General features: G+C 39.8%; 1 long non-coding RNA gene across 1 annotated transcript; it reads right to left on the reverse strand.

The window, feature by feature from the left end:
- Window positions 1–13,020: 13,020 nt before the first annotated feature.
- LOC120433115 lies at window positions 13,021–14,327 on the reverse strand. The gene is made up of 3 exons (XR_005608328.1): window positions 14,216–14,327; window positions 13,974–14,073; window positions 13,021–13,224 (listed from the first exon to the last, which is right to left on the reverse strand). It is a non-coding gene; the product is annotated as an uncharacterized LOC120433115 (long non-coding RNA).
- Between the last annotated feature and the right edge of the window lie 3,068 nt (window positions 14,328–17,395).

Raw genomic sequence — 17,395 nt, forward strand, 5'->3', positions numbered from 1 at the left:
ACTCAGTCTTTAAGTAAAAGTTCTGTAGAAAGGCTCCAAAATGGCTACATTATTAATTGCATTGCATTATTTAATTATTGTTGATGAAATTATGCATGAATCGAACCTACCTGGATTTAACTTTTTTATACTGCATTCGCCTGTACAGCTGCAGTTAAGGGAAGCACCACTTTACCACAATAAATTTACATAAGCAGTGAATTTACAGTGAATTTAACTTCTTGTAATGTTTAATGGATACTTTACTAATGCTCTAGGACTTTTAGTTTGCCCAGTCAAGGTTGTCTCTAAAATATCAGAGTAGAGCTAGGAAGTGTTTGGTTAAAAGGGAACTAGTCAAAAATGTACTCAAGTATTTTGTCACTTTGCACCATTGTAGAATGGGAAAGACAAGAAGTGTGGAATTATGACAATTACAGAAGAGCTCATCCTTAAACTCTAACAGAGGAGACATTTTTTAGAAGTGACTCAAGGAGATCCTGGAGAATAGCAGATGTTACTCCTAGAATCAAATCAATCACAAATATAACAAAGGATTGTATGACATCACTACGAAAACAGATGTCTTGCGTTAATCGCTTAGTCACTCTTAGGAACTCATCATAATGAACCGCGGTGCTGCAAAATTAAAGTGTTTGCAGTTAATTTAACTATATGCTACTGCTAATAAAACGCACAAGTGAATTAGCTTCGTTTGCACCATAAGGCATTAGCGGTTTGAGGAGATAAAGATGCCGCCTATGTCATGTGGTTGCCTCTGTGTGGAGGTAAACTATAGAACCACAGGAGAAAGACCCCAAGGTTTCACAACTGCAGTGAAGGAGAAATGGATCCTAACTTCTCAAACGAACACAGAATACAAGAGTGCAGGTGGCAAGGTTCAGAATAGCCACTGACTGTCTACTTGATTGATTTCAGGCCTGGGATTGAGGCACAATTGCATATTCATACATCAATTAAATTGTTCCTTCACCAGTGCCACTATAATTCATTGTGGCGCTCCGTGAAAAGTCATCCTTATGAAACAGCTTCAGAACAGCACAAAGGAAACTGTTTCAACATGTTTTCTGTTCGTGTGTACTTTACGACCTTTCCAGTTTGAACTGACATCCTCTAATTGTTTAATTCCTGTCCTTCTCTGAAATCAGCTTGGAATTTATAACTTTTACATATCTTGGCTCAAAACACAGCTGCACAGTGTAAGAAATGCAAATGTTGTCCTGTGCATAAAAACATTTCCCATGGAGCCAAAAAAAAAAAAAAGAAAAACGCCCAATTCAGAGATTCCAAATGAGTCAATGAAGGACAAAGTAGCACAGGACCTGGGAAAATCACTCAACCAGGACTTTTAGTGACACCTCTACAGCAGACCGCGTTGCACCAACAAGACATTTAGATGTTCTGATTGGGTGGACCGGGATATTGAGGTCATCTGGTCGATCTGATTGGCTGAGCTAGAAAAGTGGAGAGGTCATTCTGTAAAGAGCAGAGGAAATAAGTTTTCCACTGTGGAGGCACCTGGATTTGGAATGCTGCTTGGAAATCGTGCCCAATTAGAGTGTACACAATTGACTTTACATCACAACAGTGCGATCATTACATTCATTTAGATGTAAATGTCATCAAGCTGCATAGTTTAAAAGTTAGACATAAAATGATGAGAGAAAAAAGTCAACGAGTAGTTTAAAAGAATGTCCATTCCTAGTTAAAATCTGAGCAAATCAAACAACAAAGTGTATTTGTTTGTGATTATTGTAATCTGTTCTTTTAGTGTGTGAACACCCGGATGCTGGATGCACTACAGTGCGTTTTAGACAACAATATAGCGCTCTGTCATAAATGAGTCTAAAAATTCATGAATTTGTTTTTCCCTCTATAATTGCTTTATAAAGTATCTTACATTTTTCCTTAATAATGTAGCTAAAAACTAAGTGACAAATTAAACTGGAGACAAGTACAATAGTTAACCGTGTACTGTCAATTAGTTACAGTGTTATGTAAAAGAACTGGACCATGTGACACTGCAATATGAACAATTCCTTTGTGCCTATATTGTTAGAAAACTATAAGAACATTTAAACACAAAAAGAGGAATGTGACAGTCATAAAAACCGCCTTCATTTACACAAAACCAAAACAAAAAAATTCACTCTTAATTTAAAACCCACTAATCTCTCGGCAATGAGGCTATTAAAAAGACTACAAGTACAATATCTTGAGCCTCTACACACACACACACACAGCACCGAGACTCAGACAGTGTGAATCTAATGCCCTTCAATCCTGTGAATCCCTTTGTTCCCGATTTCATGCTTGATTTGCCCACAGCTTGAGTCTGGCTGGTATCAGCGCTCTTCTCACTGCTTTCACTCCTGCCAAATCCACAGAGCCACACCGGATCCATGTCTCCTCTCTCCCTCTCTGCTCTTGTCTGCCATTGTTCGTTCCAGCATCTCTGCAAAATGCTCAGCACATGCCAAGATGTTGTGTTTGTTTATTTGCATCCCGGTCCCTCTTGTAAACACCTTACCAATCTGCCAAGATCGAATCAGAGCTATTTCTGATGGTAACAAATCATTTCGCGTGATTTAAACCGTTGTTTATCCACTAGACATATATCTTTATTAAATGATTTCCTGTAGAGCTGCAAGGACAATCCCCCCCGGTGCATCACACTGCATGCACGATACAAATCGTTCACAGATCTTAAGATTGATTCAACACCTCTCACAAGAGGCCTTTCAGCCATTCTGTTTTGAAATCTTCTGCTTCTAAAGCAGCACATCAGCTTGGCTCTTCTCCTACGATTCCACCAGCACTCGTATTGAGCAGATATTGTGACAGCTGCGCGAGGGGGACAAGAGGGAGAGAGCAGAAGACGGACAAGGAGAAAGAAGGGGAAAGGAAAGAGCGAGGAGAGAGTCTCTAGAGAGAGGGTGCCAGTGCTCCACAGCTCCAAGTCACTGCTTGCATGCCAATGAGGAGATTCCCCTGCAGCAGCAGCAGCAGTGGCGGCAGTAGTAGTAGCGCAAAGCAGCAGGAAGGGCCAATGCTGACACCGTACCACTATAGTCCTTGATAGTCACATTACACACTCCACACAAAGGAACTGAACACCAGATGGACTTCTTGGTGCAAAATACCAAAATGAATGTATACCAAATCAAAGTTAGAGTAATGATGAGGATATTGTGATATTATTATTGCAACTTTTGGTCCATTTTTAGTTTGAAAAACATACATTTATGTCAAACCTTTAAAATGTTTCCATTTTGGTGATATTCCTATGTTTTGTAATGCATATCGTAGAAAAGCAAAAGGACTGTTTTTGTTTGTTTTTTTCATTTTTTGTGAAAAAGGTCAGAGTCGCGTGCTCTTAATAAAAATGCAGCAGACCTCGGCTACATTGCGCTCTGCTCTACTTTATCGGATTCTGCTGGTAAAGAAATTGGTTACTCCTGCCTCCTCCCAGTTGGGTTTATCTTTTTATCTTAAACTATAAGCAACAGAGACCAAAACCTGCTGTTCTGTGGCGACTGGTGGATTAGTGGACAGGTTCACAATTTGTCTCTCTTGAATTCACAGCCATCCTTTTGTCAGAAAAGATTACGCATTTGCGTCTGGACTGGAAATAGCACACTGTGATATAACATTGCTTAGGTTTGGCCATTTAACTGCAAGAATGAGAGTAATAAAAACTGCAAGATCCCCCATCGAGCCGGTTGACTAAAGGTATATTTTTTTTTGTTTGAAGCAAATTTAAGAGGGTTTTTATTCAGATCTGTTTGTCACTCTTTATCGTTTTTCGCCAACAGATGAGAACATGAGGTACATCCGTAATCCTGGTGCTAACAGCAGCAGAGTGAGTAAGAGCATTAGCGCCCCCCCTCCTCCTCCCAAAGAAGAATTAATAACTAATTATGTCAGGTCACTCGTCCAGATGGTCCTATCAGATGGGCCCACTGTCTAAACCTCACCTCCAACAAGCACCTCTGACCCTGAGGACTGCATCACCCCTAGCAACATGGAGTCTGAGGCCTAAGCGGATGGAAAGATGGAATCAGGGGGTACATGAGCGTTTGGGGTACGCATAAAGAGGCGGTGGGGTGGGGTGGGGGGGCACAAGTTGGGCGTGTCTGATCAGTGTTGGATGGCTGCCTTTAAAGCTCAATGAATACAAGGCTCCCTGCCGGGGCCCTGATCTCCACGGTCATGATTCTGTTATTACACGCCATGTTCCTGTGATGGGCAGATGGCTCAGAGCACTGGCACATGCATTCACACGCATTCAACACACGCCGAGCCTGTCGCATCAATGGACACAACCTGATACTCCCCTTTCTTGTCTCATTAGGAGGCTATAGAAACATAAGAACATAATAGGGGGGAATTAAGTGCCTGTGCGGATGTCAAAGGGGGATGTGGCAGAAGATTGGGACGATGGCTAACAAGCGCATGGTGCGCTCGTTCAGCTTTGTGGGGTGATTAGTGCCTTCGACAGGCCTGACAGGTAAAAGACAAGCCCACTGAAGAGAGGGCAGCTTTTAAACAGACACTTAAACAGCTAGGAAAAATGACAGCAGTGAGGAACATGCATCTAAGTTTCCAGTCTGACACAATAAATTTGGGTGTGCATGTCATGTTGAATAAAGATAAAGCTAATTTACATATGTGGGATGTGGAACACGGCATGTTATTTTGTGACAGTGTTACAACTGTCCTTCATATGGTGATCAGAAATTTTTCAAATTAAAATCTGTATGTAAGGTTTACAGTAATGAAAGAAAGATGACGACAGTTACTTTTAAAAAGGCAGTGACACAACGGTTTTGCATTTTTTCTTAGTTCTTTCTCTTCATTGTCTTTGCATGCACTTTTTCATTTAAAAGATTTTGCGTCCCATTATGTCCTCTAAAAGCTCCTTTGCAATTTGTCACATAAAAGCCTCCTAAACTCTTAAGCAAACAGGAACTTTACCAAAGCTCCCCTCAGTGCAAGACTCTGACCAGATCTCCGTCTCGTATTTGAGCAAGAGACACGCGACAAAAGCAGCTAAGAAGAAATCAAACAAAGACACCTTAAATAGGATTTAAGGTGTTTAACCACATCTCTTTCACTCTGCCACTTTCTTTTCTGTCCTTTGGTACAAAATTGGTGGATAAAGAAGCGTGACAAAAGCAGCGCGCCTCACACAGCATCAGTGTGCAGCAGAGCACCCTGTTGATATCGTCGTGGCTCAAGCTTTTAACAAGCACTCTGCAAATCAAAGAAATTATAAATGGGAGTGACAAGATTGGTGGCTATCATTCACTCAATTATATCAAATGGCCTGACACATGTTGATAAACACAGATAATTACTTGTGAAAAGGTTCGTCATTAACATTACATCATTACTTTCTGGCATTCTGGTGTTAAGTGTCTAACAAGATTAGCCTGCCAGGCACGTTTCTCCTCTCAGCTGAGTAGACAATGAACAACTTTACCAGCTGGCTGCTTTTTTAATGTCTGTTATTTATGAACTCTGAAATTTGGCTTCATATTTAGGAATAGGAGGAGAAATTAAATGATTGCTGTCCAAACAAAATCATGTATATTTTAAGGTTTTTTTTCCCCTTTTTCTTCTTGTTCACAAGAAAAAGATGAAAGTAATTTTGCTTTATGGGTTGTAAAAATGTATGTACTTTGCTTGCCTTTTTATTAGGTATAAATACCTAAAACCAGTTAAAACTAATGCAACACATACATAATAAATCAGACCTGAATGATGGTTATGAGGCTTATTTTTTTTGTTCAACCTGTTTTATGGAGGTCGCAGTTTGTGATGTTGCTGAACTGTTTCCATTGTTTTGTTCATCAGATTTTTGTCAGCGAGCTAAATAACAGAAATGCTTCTTTGTCTGATGCTATGTATATAGAATTTTAACAGCCCCACAAAACCACATCCTCCAAAGTAATCACAGCTGAATCCTCACCTCTGTAACACTGCAATCTTTATAAAGGTACAATTAATTACAGCCAGGATTGTAGCTGCATTACTTTAAACTGGGTGCACTTAATTAACTTGCAACTATTTTGGAAGCTTTTTGAGTTGGTGGAAAGTTGGAAGTCACAAAGCTTTGTTTCTTTTTTTTTGTCTTAACTTAAAAGAAAATAACGTGATGGAAGTACAAGGTGATGAAAAAATTATATACTGTGAAAATAAGACGAGTCATGACACATATGGAAAAAAACAGCCTTGAATATAGTTTTGTTTTTTTTAGATTGCCCTCTCTTAGAAGCCTAGCAAATGGTCATGAATGCCATGAGGTGAAATTGTGTGAACTATTGTGCAACATTTGCTGACAGCTTTCCTCCACTATATTCAGAAGAAATACTTTCTCCAGTTTTCTCACGCAAAACCGTTCCCATAAAATCGGTACTTTTTTTTTATTAAAGTGGCAAAGACAAAAGAAAAAACAAAACACAAAAACAATTAAGCGATAAGATTGCAGAGGTTGTGTAGTGCCTATTTTTCACAGCTATTATTATTCTCCCATTTTCCACATATGTTGCTGCAATGAACCCAGAAGCCCTGTCACTATGTTACAGCAGGAATCTGATGATGGCCTCTTCTAAGCAGCTATCACACACCATCTGGTAGTACTATTCTTCAGCTGTTTGAAGAATCAAGAAAATCAACCCATCATCTACCCCCACGCTACCCCCTGCACTCATCCACACAAATACACACCCGTGTGTACACTTGCGACATGCACCTGCACATATACACACGCATGCATAATTTCATCCACACACACTTCACTTTGAACGCACACTTTTCTCCTGACCGCCAGCGGGAGTGTGATGTCATTACAGCTCTCTAAGGCCTCTTATTAGCCAGTGCTCTATAATCACTCTGGTTATATATTAGTACAATGCATTGATTACCCCATAATCCAATCACTCGCCTGTTATTGATCTTTTATAGAGCACCCCCCAGACAATAAAGCTGCAGCCACAGACTGTGGGTCAATAGGCACACAGGGAGAAGAGTCTCCTTGCAGCTAATTGGCTTATGAAATAATACAAACATTTTGCTTTCCCTACACCAGCAGAAATCAATGCAGAGCAGAGCTGGTGCATTCAGATTCTTTTTTTTTCTTTTTTTTTAACCAGGAATTGATGTCTCTGTTACACATTTCAGGCTTCGTGCACTTTAATCTTTTTTTTTTAACTTTCATTTTTTTCTTTTGCCACTATTTTTCTATTTTACTACCCTCCACTTTCTCTAAACCAAAGCTTCCGTTTTTTCCTGTAATTTGTCCTGCCAGTCCATCGTTCTTCCACTTGGTCTTCTCTCCTCTTTACCCTTACTCCCTCTATGTCCAGCCTTCAACTGATGTTGGATTGCCAGATAAGTTTCTTCTTACAGCGAGACCACATCTGACACCCAGCTGTGTGGTTCATGGGCTGCAGGAGCAGCTGCTGGTCATAAATCACCCGAGCTGGAGGAGCTTTGGCACTCCTTCTGTCAGCCGTGAAACAAAGACATAGAGGTAGCGGGGGGTCAGAGGTATCCAACCTGGGCAACAGCAAGAGACCCAACGCCACCTCTGTAGTGTTGCACTGAACAGTTCTAAATTATCAAACCACACTGTAAGACTGGGTGAAGTCATTTAGGAATATATGCAGTCAGGGTGCAAGAGGATATAAATGCAAAGTCAAGAAGTATGCTGTAATATGGTATGCAAGCAATTATGGTTAAAGAGGCAGTGCAGCCTGCAAGCTGTGAGGTCAGACAACAGACAACCCCTTGCTGAGTTACTGTAGCAGAAGAAATGCAAATAAATTCGATCAGAAAGTGAAGTTCTTTAAGGAAAGTCCTGCCAATCATAAACAAAGTAAAAAGCAATAATATGGTATTTTGCTCTAAATTAGGAATAAAGCACTGATTGTGTGCAAAAAATGAGTTTAGTGAGTAATTTCATAAAAAATATCAAACATGGATATATTGCTTTTTTAAGTAATGGAAACAAAAAACAAACAGAGCTTTTATTCACTAATTTGCACCATTTCTGTAAAATATACAATAAAATGTATTTATCTATAATAATGAAAAACACCAAAACCAGGCAACAGGTAATATGCAATATAATGCATCACGATGCTCGGGCATTCTGTCATGATTTCAAATTCTCAACTTTAATCAATCAATACCATCCCTGCTGAGAGCCATTATTTGGTTTTCTGCCATGTTTTTGGTTTGACTGGATCTACACAGGGGTCTCGAACCTGCAGCTTGCTCCCCATCTTCAGTGGCTTCCCGTGGCTTTGACATAAAAACTACATGAATATCATTACAAAAGTGAATAATGTTTATATGTTTAAAAATTACATTTTTGTTTATAACGTCTATGATTCATTCCATCCAACCAATTCAAAAACACACCAAAAGTTTTATAAAAGTTGAGAGTTTCAGCACCAGAATTACTCAGTTGGTAGGGCCTTTGAGATGACTATGCATGCACATGTAAGCAGAAATGGTCTGCATGTAGTTCAGACAATGAGTTTGTGCTACCTGACTTTACAGAGGTCTATTTTTTTTAGTTTTCCTGTTATTTTTGGTTATTTGATGAAAAAAAAAAAGTATTTTAAGGTTGTATTGAAATGTAAATTAAGCCTTTATTATTAAAAAAAAAAAACTGTCTAAAAAAATCTCAGTACTGGCAATTTTGTTGTCGTGTGAAGCCAAAACACATACTGGCCTGGGTGCCAAAAATCTTTATATGCAGGAAAAACCCTGCACACGGGAATAGATATTTAATTCCTTGTTTTATCACTAAAAATAGCAAAAACAATTATTTTGGTTCTATAAACTTGTAAACGCAACAGAAACCTGGTATTATTGTAATAAAGATGTAAAGTTAAATTGCCAAATGATCATAAGCAGCCCACAGTGAAGGAAACTAGGTTAAAAGATTTCAATATTTTGGCCTGTGTTGGCAGGCTCATTTATATTTAACAGGCTGTGTCACCTTCACTGTCAGACTTAAATATGTTGTGCAGCTCCAGTACATAGAGACTTTTTTAAAACCTCAAAAATGGTTCTTTTGATGGAGCACGGTCCCCAGCCCTGCTCGGTAAGAGTCAGAGTGTAACGACTAACAGTTCTGTCTGCTCTTGTCTGGTGAATTAACATCCTTAGACATGCATGTCTGTTCACATGTATGATAAAATATTTTAATTATTAAACCCCTGGTTGGGAGATGAATGCATGAGCTTATTATCATGGGTGAATAACTTATCCAGATATTAAGGGAAATTGCTAAATTAACACAAGAAGTTTTGAGTTGGGGTGGGGAGGAGGGACTGCATTTACTTTGTTTTTTTAAGCAGACATGCACACTGCAGCGGGGAGTGCATGCCCTAGCTTAACCTTTTAGCCACGGTCCCTTAATAATGTTGTTCAAAACTGAGAATGAAAAATATTTGGAAACAGAATGAAGACTTATTTTGTCTGTATGTATTCTGTAGTCAGCAGAATTATGTTAGGGGTTTTTTTTAACCTCTTACAGTTGCTTCTCAGAATATGAAAATGTCTTGTGACTTGTTTGACCCCATTGAGCAATAACCTCTAAAAAAAATGCAAATGACAAATGCAACACATACATCTGTTTGAGCAAATAAATCTGTTTTCAGATGCAATCCCTGCACACTACACTAAACTGTTGAAGTGTGGAGATTGTGCAGATTGCACAGAACTGTAATTCAAGACCCCCTTCAAAGTCACCTCTCAGTGTTTATACTTCAGCCCACACAAGGCTGCATACTTTTGCAGATTTCTGTATAATAAATTGGGTGTTATTTTACAAGACACCAAATCTCCTACAAGATAAAGAAAGAAAAAAAAAACCGAGAACAACAAGCATGACGGCTTGGAGAGAGGATTGGCCATAGACACTAGACACTAGGGAGAAGAATGGGAGGAGAGTTGTGTTTTCTTTTTAGATCTATATGTCTAAAATCATGTTCTTTACGTTGCTGCTCACAAACATGACATACGACACAAACACCACAAAGACAAGCCTCTAAGAAAGACACAGAAAGTGTCAGTTTCCAGCTTTTTCATCTCCTTGAGCAGAAACATAATTGCCAGTGAGGAAATAGCAGTACGTAGGATGTCAGCGGAGAGGAAAGGGCACAGGGAAAAGAGAGCAGATTATAAAAAGGTATAGAGGGAAAAGGATGACAAAAGGGAGAAGGAAAGGAGAGGACTTCTTTGCCCTTTGGTGTGCAGCAAAGGCAGATCGATAACACCGTAATGAGCGTGGTATTAGCTGGGGTGCAGAGGGACTGAAGCAGAATGGAGGGAAGGTGGAGGGGGAAGGGGTAAGCCAGGATCTGATTCCCAACAGCAAACAACACCAGTGCTGTAGACACCAGAACCAACACCTGAGAACACCTATTAAAGCCAGATGACCCTCTGCTCGGCTAATGATGAATCCACCCTCGTACAAAGTCCTCACACACACATACCCACGCTCACATGTACACACTCACATGGGTTTAGTACCCGTCGCAGAGTTGTTCCGACTCTGCCAAGCTGCTACTAAAGCCAAACACATCACCCAAAGAGGGCTAACAGAGAAAAACCAAGCCTAATCCTTACTAAGAAAAAGACTACACTCAACATCACCTCTCCTTTTTGGTACAGATTACCCAACAATGGCTTCTGCCACTCTCTTAAATCCACTACACATTGGCAATTTGTATTAGAAAGCAGGGAGACACAGGGATTGTCTTTGGTTGGTTGAAAGAGAGAGAGGAGGACCAGCAGAGAGAAGTGGGGGATAACCATCAGGTATACTCAAAGCCAATCTGTTGCCTCATCAATAGGCTCCTTATGCTACGAGTGCCATGTGCAGGGCACACAGCTCTGCTAGCCCCCAGATTCGGCCGTCCGACTAGCCATCGAGGCAGGCAGAAGCCGTGGGATGCAGATAGATGGCCACGGCTGGGTCCTCTCAATGGAAGGATCAAAGCGGGAATCGAAGAATGGGCCCCCTTCTTTGTGCTCGTGTGGATCCCAAAACAAACGCATCCTCCTTTCTGTTGGAAGCTGCATAGAACAGGGTGTCTGCAGGAACAGATGGTAACAGAGGACTACTACTGGGAGACACCTCTGCGAGTGTTTAATTCAACACATCTCTATGTCTCACTTATAGACAACAATCATGTGACATCACTTCTAATCCAGCATATACAAGACCATAATAATACACTATATGGTATCTAGTTATCCAGCAATTAATTCATCAACAAATTGTTTTTAAAAAAAATGCCTAATATAACTTCTTTTGCCACAAATTTGTTTTTTGTCCAAAACTATGGAATATGATGCAGTGAGTGATTTTGCATACACAGTATCTGCAGATTCATGATTGAAAACAGCCTTCAGCAAAGCCTATATACACATACACACCTCCTGCTATAAATGTTACTTTGACTCAAATAATAATAATATCACATTTTATTTATAGGCACCTTTTAAGGCACTGAAAAAATCAAAAATCCAAATCAATCTGGTGACTCTCCTGACTAGAGAACTAAATTTGTATTGATCTCCAAGTGAAAACAGTCTAAGAAATCTACTTATCTCGTTTGAGGAAATAAAACTAATTTTTAAACTAAACTAAATCGTTAGTAGGGAGGAAACTGAGATAGTGTCACACACAGAGTGACACTGTGTGCTACAGTGAGAAAGTCCTGACTGTAACAGAAAGTAAAAACATACTGCCAGACTCAAAATTTCAAAAGTCAGTTAACTTATAAAACAGAACTTTCTTTATATTCAAAAGAAGTTTGGGTTTTAAATAGCCTGGGTTACTAAACAGCCTTCACTGGAACTTCTGCCAGCACCATAAAAGATTCCAGTGGCTGACATTGTGCTGGTGTGAAGGAAGAACTCAGATAGGTATATCATCAGATATATAACCCTTTTTTAATATAATCCAACTGTCTGAACCATCTGTCACTGAAAGCACTTGGGCTGTTACACTCATTCTAAAAGAGAAAATTGCCTTGCTAGAATTTAGATGTTTTTGTTTAGCGTAAAACAATCAAAATTGTCAATTTTGTATTATTATTATTATTTCCTCATGTCGTGAAGAGTCACAGTCTCATTCACAGCCAGTGAGTAGAGAGATTTTCTCAAGCCCATCAGAAGCAGGGCTTCCAGTAGATATAACCCATGCTATGGTAATCACATGCTAATCACAGTTAACACCAGCACAGGGTCCTATACTCTAGATTAATGCATCCGTGGCATATTCACGTTTCCATTAGCATAAATCAGGTTCACCCTGCCTTTGTAATTAGTGTTTTCGTGTGAATGATAATAGGATATGGTGATTAGGTCAGGGTACTAGAATGGAAATGACTTGTCAGCTAAGTCGGCCTCAAACAGTTCCGCACATGATGGACTATCAATATGTGCTTCCTCAAGAAGCAATTAATGATCTAGAAAGATAATTGAAGTTTGACAGTAAGATGTGGAAAGCAAAAGGAGACCATTAATCAAATTTCTGCAATAGTTGTCATCGCAGAGTTTTGATTGACACTTTTTTCTGACACCTTGTATTAAAGGACAACTTCAGTCCTACAAACCAGATCCCTTCAGAAAATGTTTTCCAGGCTGCAGGACACCTTTTAGGATCAAAACATGGGAATGGTTTGTGGACCCCCATTCTTCTCCCCAATTAAGTGCATGAAAATTCAAAAGGCCTGACCTACTAAAGCATAAGTACAAACTACAACCAGTTTCACCTCTGTTCCTCTGCAATCAACATGCAGTAAAAACCTTCTTTTTCATAGGAGGCAGTGTGGAGGGGAAAAAAGGGTGTATGTATGAATATATACATGCGTTTGGGAACATGCGGACTCAAGATAAGATCAGTGTGCTACCCATGTGTGTAAATTTAAGAGACAGACATGAGGACAGATATATGTGCGTGTGTGTCAGTGCAATGCACACCTGTGCGCTTTGATGAAATTCACAATACAAGCAGGACAAGCGCCAATGATTGGCCAGAGGTGCGGTACACTTTGTTGAGTATTGTATCCCTTGGGAAACCCCTTCCTCTCCTGACATCCCTGACATGGAGCATTCCTCTCAGGCTGGTGACCCCACATGACGGACGAGAACCTCCATGCCTATAACCAACTGATGAGATCTGCTGCAGCCCTAAGAGAGTGAAAGGTAGAGGTTGTGATCAGGAATGTGGAAAAAAAATCAATCTGTTAGGTTTACAGTGGATCACGGCAGCAAGGAGAAAGGAACACATGGCATGTAATCAAAAAATGAAAATCGCTCTGATTTTAAATCTTGATTTAACAGGACTGGTCACTCTTTGTGTAGCTACCTGACACCCCTGTTTTCATAGTAATTTATGAGCCTTGACCTGTGAATCTGAACACCCAGCTCTGGCCTCCAAAAACCCATCTTCTTTATGGGTATCATAACCCCTCTTTGAACTGTTTGCTTGGAATCACAGCTTTCACAAAGTCTTAAATGTGAAAACCGATAGTCATGACGAAACTTTTGGTTTCCCTCTCTTTTTTTCTTTCTGGTGAGGGTTACGGCTAGGATAAAGGTAAAGGTGGGGTTACTTTTCAGCCTTTTCTGGGAACATTACAGCTTGCCCATACAGTTTTAGCCACAGTGCAAACACCACTAACACAAGGGTATACAGAACGTCTGGGCAGCATAGCCTTTTATACATCCAGTTAGCCCACATTTACCTGGAGGACTCTGTATCACAGTGTAGCTCTTGTCATGGTAGAGGAATAGCTGAATGAGAGATTCTCAAACAGGGGCAGTAATTTGCAGAGTGTGTTTCTAAGTTATTCTAGCTCCCTGCAGCTCAGCAGTGGCTGACCCCTCTCCCCTTCTGTCTGCTAAGAGGCCTACAGGGAGGAATCAGCCCAAATTACCTTTATTGATCCAGAGAGACAGGTGAATACCAAGCAGGTCTCTTTTCCCTTCACTTGTCTTATCTCTCATCCAGCATTTTCATCTCCCCATCCCCCCTCTCTGCCTGCAAGAAGAGAAAATTTAAAAAAAAGAGAAAGAAACAGGGAGCGTTTATGTGAGAGGGAGTGTTCTAACCAGCACATGTTACTGTATCAGCCACAGCAGTGATTTACTGGTCGCATTCGTGTTGCTGTGATTAAACCTGCCTTCTCCTCGTTCATCTTTCACAAGCTACCGAGTGAACGGGAATGGCGAGCGCCTGTTTTTCTGCCTCCAATCTGCCGTTGTCCTTTCGCCCCAGCATACAAATCACTGTAGCGGTGGAAAAGATACTCCATTAGGTCCAACTCTGAGTTAAATCAATGCGTGACTTATCAAATGAAATAGGGGATTATGAGGTAATCACCTGACAAACGTTACTGAAATTGTAATTATCTCCACTGCACACATCTCAGAGACAGAAGACCAAACTAACTATTTAAGTGGAGGGTGGGATAACAGGGTACAGAAAAGCACAACTGCCTTTTCTCTTAGATAGCAGTGTGAGCCAGCATGTTCGTGGGGCGAGAAGAACCAGAGCAACTCTGTGGTTTATTTCACTCAGCAGAGATATATGTAGCTACTAAGGGGTTCACTTCATTGACAGATTTATGCTTTAGCTTGTCTGTATCATTACTGGAAAACTGCTGCCCGGTCTGTGTGTTTCTCCTGCTTCATTACACGTGTGCCCTCTTTACATCACTTTTTTAAGGAAAACTGCTGTTCTTAGTTTATTATTACTTTACTTTGAAAATTGGAGTTAAAGAAATGTATTTTTTTTAGTCCACTGTGAGTAGAAATCAGTTATTTACCTTTGCCGGCTAAAGCAGAACCCCCTGACAATTTATCCATTTATTTTATCTCAGCAGCAGAAAATAGAAGATATTCAGTATTTCCAGAAATTAAACTTCCAGAATCAAACCCTAATGATATAATGATCTATTCCACTGTATAAACAATTTATATCATTACATTTCTTAATAGGTGCAGATTCTGCATCATAAATGACATGTTAAGTATTTTCCTATGCATTCATCTGTACAGTGATGTACAAAGAAACATCACAGGAGGGACGTTCTGTAAAACTCTGTTTTTTATATACATATAGGGTTTGAATTTTACTCCATCATATAACTGAAATTCACTGGTTACCTCTCAAGTACAACACAGCCCCCAAGTGGATGTACTGAACTATTACACTGCAGTGCTCCAAACCAGTGGAAGAATCACTTTTGGCTCTCTTGCCCCATCTGTTGGTCAAAAACCCACATTGAGCTTTGTAGCTTTCTAAACGCATCACTAGATTGAAAACTCCATAAGGATATATGCGGCCTATCTACATTATTAAGGGTTGCATTGCATTCAGTCCCCTAAAAATGAAGCGAAATGTTCATTAGAGTTTTTATCAATTTTATGCATACAAATAATGGAACATGATTCTGTAAAGCTTGTGTGTAGTGGTTTACAGTTTGCCTAACACATGACAGATCCCTGGTTTGATCCCAGGAGGTGACACAAGCCATTAGAGGGTGGCATCTGCCCTCAAATCAAACATTCAGATTTACCTGCTAAGGTGACACATTAAGAATCAGCAAGCAGCTAAAAGTAGCTTCTTCATGTATCATCTGAGTGATGATGTTGAAAATCCCATCAAATAAACACGACTTTAAGCACAATTCCATTGGTCTCACTGAGATATCATTCAAAGTCAGTTTTCCAAATCTCTGAACACAAATTGCATCATTTCACACACTTTGTTCACCTTGAAACACTGGCCTTCAAAATGCAATACCATGACTACCAATTAGCCTCATTCATGTTGCACCTGTTCAAACATATTTGGTAGAACAATTTAATCATGTGTCAGAGCATAAAAGAGGCCTCAAGTGACTTATACAGGTGTTAGACAAGAAGATGGAGCAGCAAGAACACAGAAGAAGAGAAAGAGGAAGGTGAAGGCAGTGAAATGCAATTAGCATTTGTGTGTGTGTGTGTGTGTGTGTGTGTGTGTGTGTGTGTGTGTGTGTGTGTGTGTGTGTGTGTAGGTGTGTGTAGGTGTATGTGTGTGTGTGGGTTGATTAAGCATACTACTACACACCATATGACAGTATTAAATATTTATTTTGTTGTAGTTCTGTATATATGCACTTAATGTACTGTTTCCTAATGTGTTTATATTACCAGATATAATTATTGACTTTTGCTATATACATCATCCCTACCTAACATTCTCCAACTTAAACATTGAGAAGAAAAACTGTGCTAGAATCTACCATGTGAAATTCATACCTTAATTCATACACATTACATTTTCTATTCAAAACCAGTGGTGCTTCCTGTCTACAAATCTGCCAAAGACAATCTTTTGCATATTCAGGAGCACACAGCTCCCTTTTTGTATAACTGGCTTAACTGTCTTCGAGCAACAGAACAAACAAGAGAGCCATCGAAACAACAGATACGAACCAAAGTGACCAAAATGCATCTCTAGCTGCAAACCCTCTGTTCACACAGCCGAACAAAGGTGTGCCTGTGGGAAGCTGGTTGATTAAGTTCAGACCCAACTAGGCTGAGTCACACTTCATCACCTCATTAGGTGTCTACAATCGCACCACCAGTGCAGTCAGAGTTCACAGGGGCATGCCTCCACATGCTCACCAGATGAACTAATACAAACAACAATATACCATTAGAAATTCCCATAATTATTATCCATTGATTGTCTACATTGATATTTATACATTGATATTTGAACAGTAATGAATACTGAAGATTGATTAGCACCAACTTGTGACTTCATATAAGACAAACATGAACTGATTTGTGAATATAACTATAATCTCCACTGCACTAGGGGAAAAAGTGATATCCACGGCTCCATATTTATGTGTTTCATTGTTACTGGTTGCATCTATTTGTAACCAAGGTGCATGACAGTTGTGACATGTGGCTACTTGAGGCTGACTACTACTGTCTTAGATTTGTATTCTTTACACTCAAGTTCACACCAGCACATGCAAAAGCGGCATGTGTCTGATAAAACAAGCTTTACAAAGCTGCGTTAGGTTTGGGGCAATGTTCAGCGTTCAAAATCTCAATGGTAAATAACTGTTTACTTTTTCTTATCATATTTGCAGCTGCATTATCCAAAAATTCAGCTGGCTATAATTTCATGAGGACACACATCTTTCCCTTGTTTTATGTTTATTCCTGGAGGTGAGCAGATTTCACACCAAAGTAAGTGACACTCCAGTAGCTTTAACACCCAAGCATGCCTGGGAAAGTCCCAAAGCTCCCACAGTTGCAGACAATTACTTCAGTAATTCATCAAAAACTATGATCT

The sequence above is a fragment of the Oreochromis aureus genome, linkage group 15, assembly GCF_013358895.1.
Source record: "Oreochromis aureus strain Israel breed Guangdong linkage group 15, ZZ_aureus, whole genome shotgun sequence".
Classification (NCBI taxonomy): domain Eukaryota; kingdom Metazoa; phylum Chordata; class Actinopteri; order Cichliformes; family Cichlidae; genus Oreochromis; species Oreochromis aureus.